The sequence below is a fragment of the Eretmochelys imbricata genome, chromosome 6 (assembly GCF_965152235.1).
Source record: "Eretmochelys imbricata isolate rEreImb1 chromosome 6, rEreImb1.hap1, whole genome shotgun sequence".
Classification (NCBI taxonomy): domain Eukaryota; kingdom Metazoa; phylum Chordata; order Testudines; family Cheloniidae; genus Eretmochelys; species Eretmochelys imbricata.
The window spans coordinates 28941095-28954383 of record NC_135577.1 but is presented as its reverse complement, the minus strand read 5'-3'; positions in this window follow the sequence as shown (position 1 = coordinate 28954383).

The window sequence follows — 13289 nt, the reverse complement described above, 5'->3', positions numbered from 1 at the left end:
ACCCCGCCTGCTGGACTCTGCCATGCTCGGGCTGGACCCGTGCTGCCCAGGCCGCATGCTAAGGGCCGGGCACTGCCAGCTCTCCGGGTTCCCTCGCTGCTGCTCAGCGGGTTGAACTCTGGCCACGCTAGGCTCCTGGACACGCAGCTTAACCGTACCACGAGAACGGTACCTGGCCCCCTGAAGCCAGCCTAATAGTCCTCCACCTGACGGCTGGTGTCAGCCTGCAGCCAACAGACTGATCACCAAAGGACAGCCAGTGCCACCTTTGCCAGTGTTCAGGGATAGATAGCAGGGGTGGGCAAACTATGGCCAATATCACGGGCCCGCCAGCTGTTTTAATCCGGCCCTGGAGCTCCCTGTGGGGTGTGGGGCTTGCCTCGCTCTGGTGCTCCAGCCAGGGAGCAGGGTCAGGGACCACTCCAGGCAGCTCCCAGCAGCAGCAGGGTGGACCCCCTACAGCTCCTATGCTGTAGGGACAGCCAGGGGCCTCTGCTCTGCACACTGCCCCAGCAGCTCCCATTGGCTGGGAACCAAAGCCAATGGGAGCTGCAGGGGCGGTGCCTGCGGATGGGGCAGCCTGCAGAGCCGCCGGGCTGCACCTCACATAGGAGCCGGAGAAAGGGTAAGCACTGCCCGGAGCCTTCAACCCCCTGCCCCAGCCCTGATCCCCCTCCCACTCTCTGAACCCAGCCCAGAACACCCTCCTGCACCCCAAACCCCTCAGCCCCACCCCATGCACCCTGAACTCAGTTCTGGCCCCAGCCTCGCACCCTTAACCAGAGCCCTCACCCCCTCCTGCACCCCAACCCCAATTCTGTGAGCATTCATGGCCCACCATACAATTTCTATTCCCAGATGTGGCCCTTGGGCCAAAATGTTTGCCCACCCGTGATATATAGGATGCACACCCTGCAAGCTGCCAACTGCATAGCAGAAATCCTGTCTGGACAATGGTGAACACTCTCTACCCAGTTAATCCCATTAGCTCACTGTAAAGACAGGAGAGAGTCTCTGCCATTATCAAGAACTGCCACATAATCATCAGGCTGGAGGAATGGCTAGATGCCTTTAGGCTCCCTCATCATCTTGGGAGCCAGCTTAATAGATTCAGGTGTGGTGTGGTTCCCTGCACCAAAACTGACCATGCCTGGGACATCCAGGACAGGGCAGGCCACTGAGCATCTGTGGAGGATTCTACACACAAGCTGGATGGTTGTTCCCTTTGTGTTGGGCTCCTCAGAGATCTTTCCCAAGCTGAATGCTGACTCAGAGACTATTGACTGGCTCAAGACCATTTAGCTGTGTTTAAAAAAACAAAAAAACAACCTTGCCTTGGTTGTCTTGCCCACATGCGATTAATTTTTTTGTTACTTTGGCTGGTAAGAAACAGATAACCAAGCAAGTACTATTTATCTATCAAAGAAGATACAAGTATTGTGGGTTTGAGCATTCCAGTTTGATTTTTAAATGTATGCTTAGGCCCCATGCTCTTGAGAAGTATCCAGTGAAGCCCTCAGTGTTACCAAGTTTGTGCACTCCTCAGATAACCACTGGAGAAGGGGTCATTCTGGAAGTCGTAGGGCTCACCATGTGAAATTTATTAAAGGGGAACAACGAAGGGCAGCTCTCAGCAGTTGTTAACTTTCTGCTCCAGGGAATAATCCAGAATATACACTCTGCACTCACACCTATCTTTCATCAGCACTGCAGCCAGGAGTCTGATTATGGGGACAAAGTACATTCCCTCTCTCCATGATTCTGTAGGGTATAAAATAGGAATATTGCAAACCTTACAGAAGTTACTAAATGAAACTGGTGTGGGGTATGTGGAATTCACTAGGTAGAAGTCCTGACTGCAGCAGTAGATGCACCCCAGCCCTGGAATCTCTCTGCTGCTTATGAAACTTGTATCCAGAGACCTTGCAGATTTTATAAACGTCACTAAAGAATCTGTGGAATAATCAGAGGTTCAAATATTCATAGTGAAATTCTCCAGATTAACAATCCAACTTTCCCACTCCATCCTCCCGCCAAAGTATTCAAGGCTGTAGTAGTCATTGAGGCCAAATGAATAAAACCGTATTTGGAGTTTTTAGACCAAGCTGTATTTCATGTTAAAAAGAGAAGACTTTTCATAGACTTCAGACTTGCATATCTCAAAAATGTCTTGACCAAATTAACATCAAACTGTCCAGGAAGTATTATCCTCTATCTAGAGCCCACATGATCAACATTTCAGATTAAAAGGGGTTTGGGTTATTTGGTTTTTGTAGAATTTACAGGGTGATCTCAGAGCTGTAACTACAATGGAACACAAACATCCCCCAAACAAACAAAAATAAACACTACCAGAAAATACACTGCTGCATACACATCTCCCCCTGGGGACAGGGAAAGAGAACAAACAATTAACGATAGATGCTAGTCATGTCCCTTAATGCAATATTGGAAGATACTCAGATATGTTGCTACCAAGAATGTGGAATAAGAACCTATCCGGAATAGAATAATGATTGTGGTATTAAAGCACTCAAAAGAGCAACAGTCTCAAATCTTTTCCCACTGCGTGTTTTCCCCTATAATAATATTAACTGTAGAGATGCTAACATGGATCCATAATATCATCCTAATCCATCTATTCCTCCCTGTCACTACTGTTAAATGAATCCAAAGGCCGGTCAAGTCTTGCATTGACTATTGCTACTTTGTCCGTTCCGGTGCCAGAGCGTATCCTAAATTCTATTCCGAACCTCATCATCTGCTTCAACCATGTTACTTTTTCCTTGTATCTCTTCACTATTATTCTCCTCTTACTGCTTTAAATTCAAGTCCCTTACATTCAAGACCCTGCAAAAATGCAGGCCATTTTACCTGACATAGCTACCAATTTCTTCCTCCTCTCCTTCATGCTTATCGTTCCATTCATCTCTTTCTCAAGCCACACCTCCCATGTTGCTATGCTTTGAACAGGCTCCCACTTCCTTATTTGCTAAGCAACCTCTCATTTCTTGTTCATATCTTTACATAAAACCTACTTTCTTCTTCCAGGAACCCTTTCTAGTGGTAAAGTGTTTTGTTCTGCCTGTGTTAGAGTAAGCTTTTGGAGGAAAGGACAGTGATATTGTCTTTAGAGCACTGTATAACAGCCCTACGTAAAAAGAAAAGGAGTACTTGTGGCACCTTAGAGACTAACCAATTTATTTGAGCATGAGCTTTCGTGAGCTACAGCTTACTTCATCGGATGCATACCATGGAAACTGCAGTAGACATTATATACACACAGAGACCATGAAACAATACCCCCTCCCACCCCACTGCCCTGCTAGTAATAGCTTATCTAAAGTGATCATCAAGTTGGGCCATTTCCAGCACAAATCCAGGTTTTCTCACCCGCCCCCTCCCCCCACAAACTCACTCTCCTGCTGGTAATAGCCCATCCAAAGTGACCACTCTCTTCGCAATGTGTATGATAATCAAGATGGGCCATTTCCTGCACAAATCCAGGTTCTCTCACCCCCTCATCCCCCTCCAAAAACCACACACACAAACTCAATCTCCTGCTGGTAATAGCTTATCCAAAGTGACCACTCTCCCTACAGTGTGCATGATAATCAAGGTGGGCCATTTCCAGCATAAATCCAGGTTTTCTCACCCCCCCACCCCCATACACACACAAACTCACTCTCCTGCTGGTAATACTCATCCAAAGTGACCACTCTCCCTACAATGCGCATGGTAATCAAGGTGGGTCATTTCCAGCACAGATCCAGGCTTTCTCACGCCCCCCCCCCCGGGAACACACACACACACACACACACACATAAACTCACTCTCCTGCTGGCAGTAGCCCTACGTAAGTTACAATAATGCCCTTTTGGCATCCCTACTACCATCAGTAGAAAACGTATCATTCCTAGCAGGTGCAGAATCTGCATCTCTCACAATGAGTAAGCACAGGCATTTGTTAGCTGGGTCAAATGCTTTAGGGACTAGTCAGAGATTAGTAGAAGAGGAATATATCTTAAAATAACTTGAGGGAGTTCTTGATATGAATAGCCTAGGGCAGAATCAAATAATTTAGATGTCTCAGGATGCAATCAGGATGAAGATCTCTCTCTCTTTTTGGATTTTTTTTTTTTTTTTTTTGCAAAATGTTTCTTCTGATGCCTTCCTGTTTAGTGATAAAACTAATTTCTGGATCAGAGTTGCTGTACCCCTGCACCTGAAACTGAACTCTATTTCCTTCTTATTGCTGTCTGAGCTGTTACCAAGAGTGCTACTTATCAGACTGTTTTATCTCTAAGTAATGCTCTTTTTAATGCTGACAGAAGCCATTTCATAGAATCATAAAAACATAGATGGATTGAATGTATTGGATCTTTTAGTTCATCTCCTGCCAATGCATTTTGCCAACTGGATAGAAGTTCAAGGTCCAGCGTGTTTGCAACCAAAATAAATCCAGTTATCAGGAATTTGAAGGAAAGTAAATATAAAGATCTCTGAATAGGTATTTCCCACCTCCCCATTTATTTTCTACAGTTGCCACTTTTCTGTGTTGTAGACTATCTTAGAGGCAGGACTATAGGCCTGATTCAATGGAAAGACTCTCACTGACTTTAAGCTCCTAGTGAAACTCTCCCTAATAGCCTGCATAATAGACTCCTTGCAATTTCCAGCAAAGAATATGTTGCATAGGAAGCACTTTGTATACATAACCCAGATACCATAGATAGGTGTTAGGGGGCCCACAGATCATGTAAGCTACAGAGAACCCATGTTTGGACACCTGCTGGCTGATAACAGATGCATCCAAGAATAGCAAATGCTTATTTCTAAGCATACACTGCTGTTTCCTATGCTGAAAATCAAAGAGCAAACTTGAGGAAGATCATCAGTCCTCAGGATGAAAGAATGTTCTACCCCAAAAGACAGGCCCTGACAAAATTAATACTTCTTTTGCTGCTCTTCTGCTTTCCAGTCCTTAGACATGCTGTTAGACAAGGGGTCTCAAACACGCAGCCCGCCATAGACACCGACTCCATGGGTGCTCTGGGGCTGGAGCACCCACGGGGAAAAATTAGTGGGTGCTCTGCACCCACCAGCAGCCAAGCTCCCCTCCTCCCCCCTTGCCCCCCCAGCATGCTGCGTCCCGCTCCTCCGTGTACCTCCCAGCACTTGGCAGCACTTAGGACTTTCCAGGAGGGAGGGGGGAGGAGCAGGGATGCGGCGTGCTCAGGGGAGGAGGCGGAGAAGAGGCGGGGCCAGGGTGGGGAGTTGGGGAAGGGATTGGAATAGGGGCAGGGAGGGGGCGGAGTTGGGGCAGGGAGTTTGGGAAAGGGATTGGAAGGGGTGGGAAGAGGCAGGGCAGGGGTGACGCCTCATGAAGGGGTGGAGTGGGGGTTTTGCTGTCTGTTACCAACCAATTTTGAAGTTCTCAGCTTCTTTGACTTGACAATTGGTGTACAACTACAGAAAGGTGTGTATCTGTGCTGTGCCAAGAGTACTAGACCATTGTGATATCAGAGAACTCAACCAATCACCACCCTGACTCAGTAGCTAATTTGCATGCTACAGTTTCATTGGTTGTATGAGGGAGACTTCACAGATGGTGGATTACTTGGCCCAACTGCCACACCCTTGTGCCTAGCTGCCACCTCACATATCAGTGCAACCACCTACACAATACAACCAGCAAGTCCAAATACAGATAGCCCCTCACCCCAGCACACACCCCTTCTTTGCCACCAACACAAACCAACCAAAATCTCCCAGCACAACACAACCCAGGCACTAATCAACACAGCTTTCCATCACAACGCACATTTGCTCACCTTCATTCATACTTACCATAAACTTGGGTGGCTAAGTGGCAAGTCCTTTGCTAGTAAGCACATATTGGGCTACTGTGACAACGCAATAGAAGTCAGTAGAAAACTCACTGTAAGATGCGATACCATTTAAGGGTGTAGAAAAAAGGTATAGATTATATGAGAAACAGTACGTGACCCTGTCATTAAAAGATTACATAACACAGTCTCAAAGGGGCAGAGAAAAAGTGGTGTGTGCAACCCTAATTTTGGCACGTGTGCTTAACTGTGCAGTCTTAACATTCGCTTTGTGTAGTTTTTTTGTTCGGGATGTGGTACAATTTGCAAGCAACACTGAGATTGGTTTCGTATCAGGATATCAAACCTAATATTGATGCTCTGGTTGATGCAAAACGCTGCTAGCTAAGTGGCCAAAAATGAAATGACTGTCAAAATTAGCACCGACTTTTCACATTACAGTTTTTAAGAAGTTAATACGTTGACTTTTAATAGCATACTATATTCCTTTTTCATTTTTGACTATACTTTTGTATCGTTGTGTGAAAAGATGTCAGTGATGCGGCCCTCAAGCCAATGTACTAATCCTCATGTGGCCCTCATGGTGATTTGAGTTTGAGATCCCTGTGCTATACTAAGCCTTTCAGTTACATCCGATTGTGTAATGAAAACAAAGCACAGAACAACAGATACTAGGCCACATTTAAAAAAGACTTGCAGTTTAGGAAGTTCTTTCCTTTTGCGTTCATGGTACCATAGCATATAATGGGTTTTTAAACAAATATACAATATTATTGGGGTTACAAATATGTAAATAAAAATGAATGGACTCCTTTCCAAGTATTGATCTGCCTCTTTTGTTCTAAGCCTTTGATTGATAGTACACCACCATGGATCTTTTAGCTATTAGAGGAGCATGCCTTTTTGAAAGCCAGTCCCTTGAATCTGAGCACAAAGTACAGACTAAAAGCCAGTTTGGGGAATTTGCCTGGAATCCTGCAATATAAATGCCAACAAATTCCATTCCCTGTTTGATGGCATATACACCCCCCATTATCTACTAGTAAACAGCAAGATGGATCAGAGTGCAACAATGAATCAAACTAAGGGTATGTCTATACTACCCACCAGATTGGAGAGCAGTGATCTATCCAGCAATGATCGATTTATCGCGTCTAGTCTAGACGTGATAAATCGACCCCTGAGCGCTCTCCTGTTGACTCCTGTGCTCCACCGCCACGAGAGGCGCAGGCGGAGTCGACGGGGGAGCGGCAGTAGTCAACTCACCGTGGTGAAGACCCCACAGTAAGTTGATCAAAGTACATCAACTTCAGCTACGTTATTCACATAGCAGAAGTTGCTTAACTTAGATCGATCCCCTCCCGTAGTGTAGACCAGGGCTAAGTAATTTCATAGTAACACATTTCTACAGGGAACAGAATCTCCTTGCAAATCAGACATTTTGGCATGGCAGTTGGGAAGGGCAGTAGCCAAGATCAAAGGAAATGAGGAAAAAAGACCAATTTAGTTTGACAGCATATACAAAATGAGCCATCACAGCTGTTATTTTGCTGATGTCATTCTGTTTTCATGATCTTTGGGCAATTGTTATGTAATGAATGATGTCACAATTTACTTCAGTGCAAAGTCCACAACTGTACAGCCCCCAAGTAAAACTCAACATGCTGGACAGCATAAAGTCAGTTCTCTGAGAACTGGCATTTCAGCTTCAACCACTTGGCACATAACACTTGTCTGGCAAAAGCAGTGCATTTTTAGTAGGGAACCCCTGTGAGAAATTGTACAATGATTGTAGTTTTCTGGATGGTTTTTGTTTTGGGAACATCACTGAAGGAGAAGTTGCACCTGGCATCAGGTTGGGTGAGTATAAAACCAAGTGTGAACCCGTAGTGAAATGTTCGCCATCCATACTAAAACAGATCACAGTGGTGCTAACAGCATTCCATATTTTCAGATAGTAAGCATTTCTGGCCCATTTCACTAGATGACAATTCAAACCCTGGTTTTGGCAGACCAGGAAGCAGATCTCTTCAGCTAGTATAAATTTTCATAGTTCCATGGAGCAATGATAACTTACACCTGCTGAAGATCTGCTTCCTGGTTCCTCCAATTTTCTCTGTGAATCAATGGCCAAGATCAGATGGAAAGGAGAAGTAATAATCCATTCTTGAATGTGGAGCTTATTCTTGAATAGGACCCAGCAGCTTTGAACATCTGCCCCTCGTACATAATGCAGCAATGAATTAAAGGAGTTACTTGTCCATAGTAGTTGGTATTTCCGGCATGTCAGGGGAATTAATGTAACAGTTTGATTAGTTTCTCTCTAACATGGGTTTGAAGAATGGTGGCATTTGGCTAGCCCCCAAGTCTTTGTTGGGGAGTTGCTTCAGAAGCATAGTGTGGTTCAGAGAGCCTCAGATAGCTTTTACTCAGTGACTAATATCAGCAGATATGTAGCAGTTGGTGAGTAGGGCAGATCAGAGCAGCCTGCAGCCATCTGTCTCTCTCAGGTACTGTTCTGATGACCATGAGGCCTTTGTGACATTGATGTTAGATTGCATCAAAGCATTCCATTGTGGGGGCAACAAAAAAAACTAGTGCAGAATAGCAGCTTGATTGTGATCGTCAGTGGCTGATGGCATTCTGTCTGTGTTAGTTTCACTGTCTGTCTACATGGACACTTACTGAGTTTAGGATTCTGGTTTTAATGTTTAAGGCATTTAGCAGCTCGACTCCCAGCTATTTTAGTTTCCAGCTCTCTCAATTCCACACCACTCTCTAAGGTCCAAGAGCTGAAGCACAGCTGCATTTAAAAAACAGGTACTATTTGTACCTTTGTCCCGATAGCTAGTGTTATGGAATGCCTCATTTTTGACTTGAGGACTACGAAATTAGTTCCTTTAAAGGAAGGCTTCAAAACCTTTTGTTTCAGAAGGACCCTTCGCTCAGAGCAATAGCGTATTGACTTTATTGTTTCCTACTGATTGTTTTAATCTTGTACAATTTAAATAATGTAATCTTTGCTTCACAATAAAAGTGGCCAGGAAGCTTTGGTAGATATAAATACCCTTATTACTGTGTTAGCAGGCTTTGAAATACCCATTTTTGAGTTTATATGCATAGGCTTCCAGGACATTCTGAACTTAAGTGATCACAGAGAAGTGTAGTAATATTATAGATTACTATTTGCACAGTTTATTTCCTGAAAAGGCAGCATATGAATGAAAGGAAAGACCCTGTTCTGGATAAGGCTGCTAGACTATCATTGAATAAATCTGTATTGAAACTTCAATTTGTATTGACTTTGAAGTCCAGCCAAACCTCCCTTGAACTTTGGGGGATGTTCAAAACCGACCTGAGCTTCTTAGCTCAAGACTTTATCTAGATATCATTGATAAGCAGTATCCTAATACTTACTCAACAGGTCATAATCCCATCTAAACTCTTTTATCCACTCCTCAATATAGATTATCTTGCAAGCAGACTAACATTGTTCTTCAAATATGACATGAGGATCCTCATCTTTTCTACTACAGTCGAAACACTTGGTTGATGATTCATTTATTTGTATTTCTCACATCATCTCATCAGCTAGCTATCATTGCTAATAGCCCCTTTCTGGCAATTAGAGCAGAGGCAGATTTAGAGAGAGGAGCTCCTTTGGAGCAAATGCCAGAAACATTTTGCTTTCTGAAATAACCATTTTAGGGAGAGGGCAAATTAAAATTATAGGCTTGACCCTCAACCCATATAAATATGTGCAGCACTGTTGAAATCAACAGAGCAATGCCAATTTGCCCCATCTGAGGATGTGGCTGTTCCTTTGTGGCAAAAATTTTCATTCACATTCTATAGTCTCTGAAGCTGGTTCCAGGTTAGTTTTACGGATCCAGCGTTCCCCCTGTATTAAGCAAAATAACTCCTAGTACAGTGGTTTTCAACCTGGGATCTGCAGACTCTTGGGGGTCCATGAAAGCTTGTCATTACCATAGAACAGTGGTTTTCAACCTGTGGTCCACCGACCCCTGGGGAATCTGCAGACTATGTATGTCTAAGATTTTCAAAGGGATCCGCACCGCCATCTGAGATTTTTTAGTGGTCCATCAATGTAAAAAGGTTGAAAACCACTGTCCTAATAGAATATATGACTATTAATTTCTGAGGGCATTCACTGTTTTGTATGTGTTTATAGATTGGCTGCAAAAAGAAAAATGATTCACACAAGAAGTAATGGATGCAGTCCTGCAACTGACACAACTACATGCAGAGTTATTATTGGTATCAAGAGTGACAAGGGTGTTCCATTACAAATGCAGCACTGCAGCTAAACACGCACCAATGTACAACACCTGTTGGTGGTTTAAAGAAAAACTATCCATGCCATGTCCAGTCACTAGCACCTAACAGTCCTCAACATTGTCAAATATATTGTTCATGTTGTTGGTTTCACATAAAGCAATTGAATGCCACAGTGTCATCATTTATGTAAAAGTTGCTCAGGTCCTTAGATTTACACCCCAGCACTCCTTGACCCACAGAGCCTGGGAGATTTGGGCCTCCATACTAACTGGGCATATTCAGAGGGTATAGCCAACTGTAACCTGCTATAAAAAGGAGAGTGGAAAAGATTTCTCTCTCATATCCAATTTCTGGGGGAATATTTAGCTTTGTATTTGTACGAGCTACGATAGCAAGTGAAAGTTCATATATGGTTTGTAAATGTAGCAAATAGAATGGGGTCGGGAAAACTTACTCTGCAGGATAGAATCCTAAGCTACCAAACACACTGGTCCCAGTCCAGCAAAGCATTTAAGCAGGAGTAGTCCTGATGAAGTTAACAGAACTATTTGTGCTTAAATGCTACGCTGAATAGAGGCCAGAGTTTTCAGCACTTTGAGGGTACAAGTTCCTGATGAACAAACTGCAGGAGACTCCAAAACTTAGAAAATGTTTCAGACACCTGGGGATTCTTTTAAATATGCATGACTGATATTTACTGGGAAGGCATCCCAGGCCTTTAACTCCTTTTGGCCTTTTTTTTTTTTAATTGCAACTACCTTTTCAACAAATGCAAGTCCCAGCCTGTGCAGAACACCATTGCATGCACAAAAGTGAGACTGGAAGGTACATAAGAATATTGTAAGACGAAATTTAGTAGATTAGTAATTTTGTGAGGGAGATTTTTTTTGGAAGCATTACAGCCCAGTTCCTAGTGAACATTTGTTAAAGCTGGGTGTTATAAGTCTTGATGCAATAACCTCTGTCTGCTTTTGATGATACTCTGCAGTCTGCACAGATTCAGGACAACTGAAGATCAGGTTTGAATTTTAACCAGTTCTTTGTAGTTCAGAAGTGTTTTCTGTGAAAGAAATATGTCCTGGATCAGGTACTGGTAGAGGTACTTTCTTTGCGGCCTCATACAAAAGTGTAAGGCATCCTATTACATGGAACATGAGCTACAATTTCTCAGACACCTAGGAAGCAGCAAATCAGGCTGAAGAAACTGCCTACAACTCTAGAACACATTATCTTCAGCAACTAGCAGTCTTGAAACTCATTCAGTTTAACTACATACTGTGAAAAAAGAAGAAAAGGTGAAATCTTCACCATATATTAATTTTGTTCTCACAATATTAATCTCAATCCTCTACTGAAATCTGCATATCCAAAACCTCTAGCCATGTTAATCCATGTTAATGCATGAAATTTGTGCTTGTGAAAGGTGCCCGATTGACAGCCTCAGAAAATGAAGTCCTGGGGATAAATGAAGACCAGGTTCATACAGGCAGAAGCAGCACCGACTTCTCCAAAGAAGGGATAGGTCAGTCTCTGTGCCCATCCTGTCCTTGACCTCTCTGTCCTGGGCATTCAGCAAGGTGGCAACTGATGTTGTTTAGTTATAGTGCAGGTCACAAAAAACACATTTTACCGCCTCAGAGCCATCATTCAAAAACTACTTTTGCTCCTACCAACCAAGCCTGGATTTAAACCAACAATCTCAAGATGATGCTGTGTGTCCCAGTGCCAGTCCCATGACACACCGAGTCCCTTCCATAAAATGTAAAAATAAAACCTACCCCGTCAAGACTCAATGTGCTGAACGCACCAACTAAATAGGTTAAGTTATCCCCCATGGACACTACACTGCTGACATCACATCATGGAATCCTAGCTGGTGCATAAAGATAGGAAATAGGAATTAGGTAAGTAAACATTTTCTGCAAAGATGCTTTATTCTATACAGTTTCCTATTCTTTTTTTTTTAAATTACAAACCACACATTCCTGCACTTACCAAACCCCTCAATTAGCTAATTTCATGCCCTAACAGGTTGTGATGACAGCAGCATAGTGCATGCTGAGATATCAGTTGAAATGCAAACCAGCTCTTATTCTGCTTACTCTGAACATTCAGCACATGCTTCTGACCTTGGCAGGCTTCCAATACCACATTTAAAAAGTCTGGTAACATAGGAGTGCTGGAAAAGACTGCTTTTTATTACCTGGCCTCAGCCATATAGACTCATAGACTTTAAGGTCAGAAAGGACCATCATGATCATTTAATCCAAACCTCACCACTCCTGTAATAGACCCCTAACCTCTGTCTGAGTTACTGAAGTCCTCAAATCATGGTTTAAAGACTTCAAGGTGCAGAAAATTCACCATTTATACTAGTTTAAACCTGCAAGTGACTCGTGCCCCATGCTGCAGAGGAAGGTGAAAAACCCACAGGGTCTCTGCCAATCTGACCTGAGAGAAAATTCCTTCCCGACCTCGAATATGGCTACCAGTTAGCCCCTGAGCATGTGGGTAAGACCCCCCAGGCATAACTCAAGCAATTCAAGAGACCCAGTGTACACAGGATTCTAAATCACTGGAACCCAAGATCCTTTGTCTGATGTATATAAAATGGACAGAAGTACGGTGGCACCAAATGTCAGAAACTAGAACATTGCCACCAAATTTGAGGAATTAGGAGGCTTGAAACCCTAGTTTGAGGAATGCAAATAAATTCAGAAGTGGGCCCTTGTGCTTAACATAAAAAAAATAATCAAAGCTCTTATTCTCTCTACAATATCAGTCTGCCACGAACATGCAAGTATGCAGAACATTTTGAAATGAACTTGGCTACCAGTCTCACTGCACATGGAGCCAAGTCTGCTGAACCATTCACCAGCACCATAGCAAGCAACAGGGCAGCCTTCAACAAACTTAATCCAAAGGACAAGTCCATCAGAAGGGGGAAATAAGTGCTAGTGGCCTGCTTTTCACCAAAAGAGGAAAATGGAGGAGTTGAGCACAAACAGCACCTGAAATGCATGGGCTATGCATGGGCTAACCTGAAAAATTTACCAATCTGGAGGAAATGCTGGGGGGGGGGGGGGGGGGGAGGGGAGGAGCTGGGAGAGGATGGAAACAGTTCAGCTGACACCAGTGCAG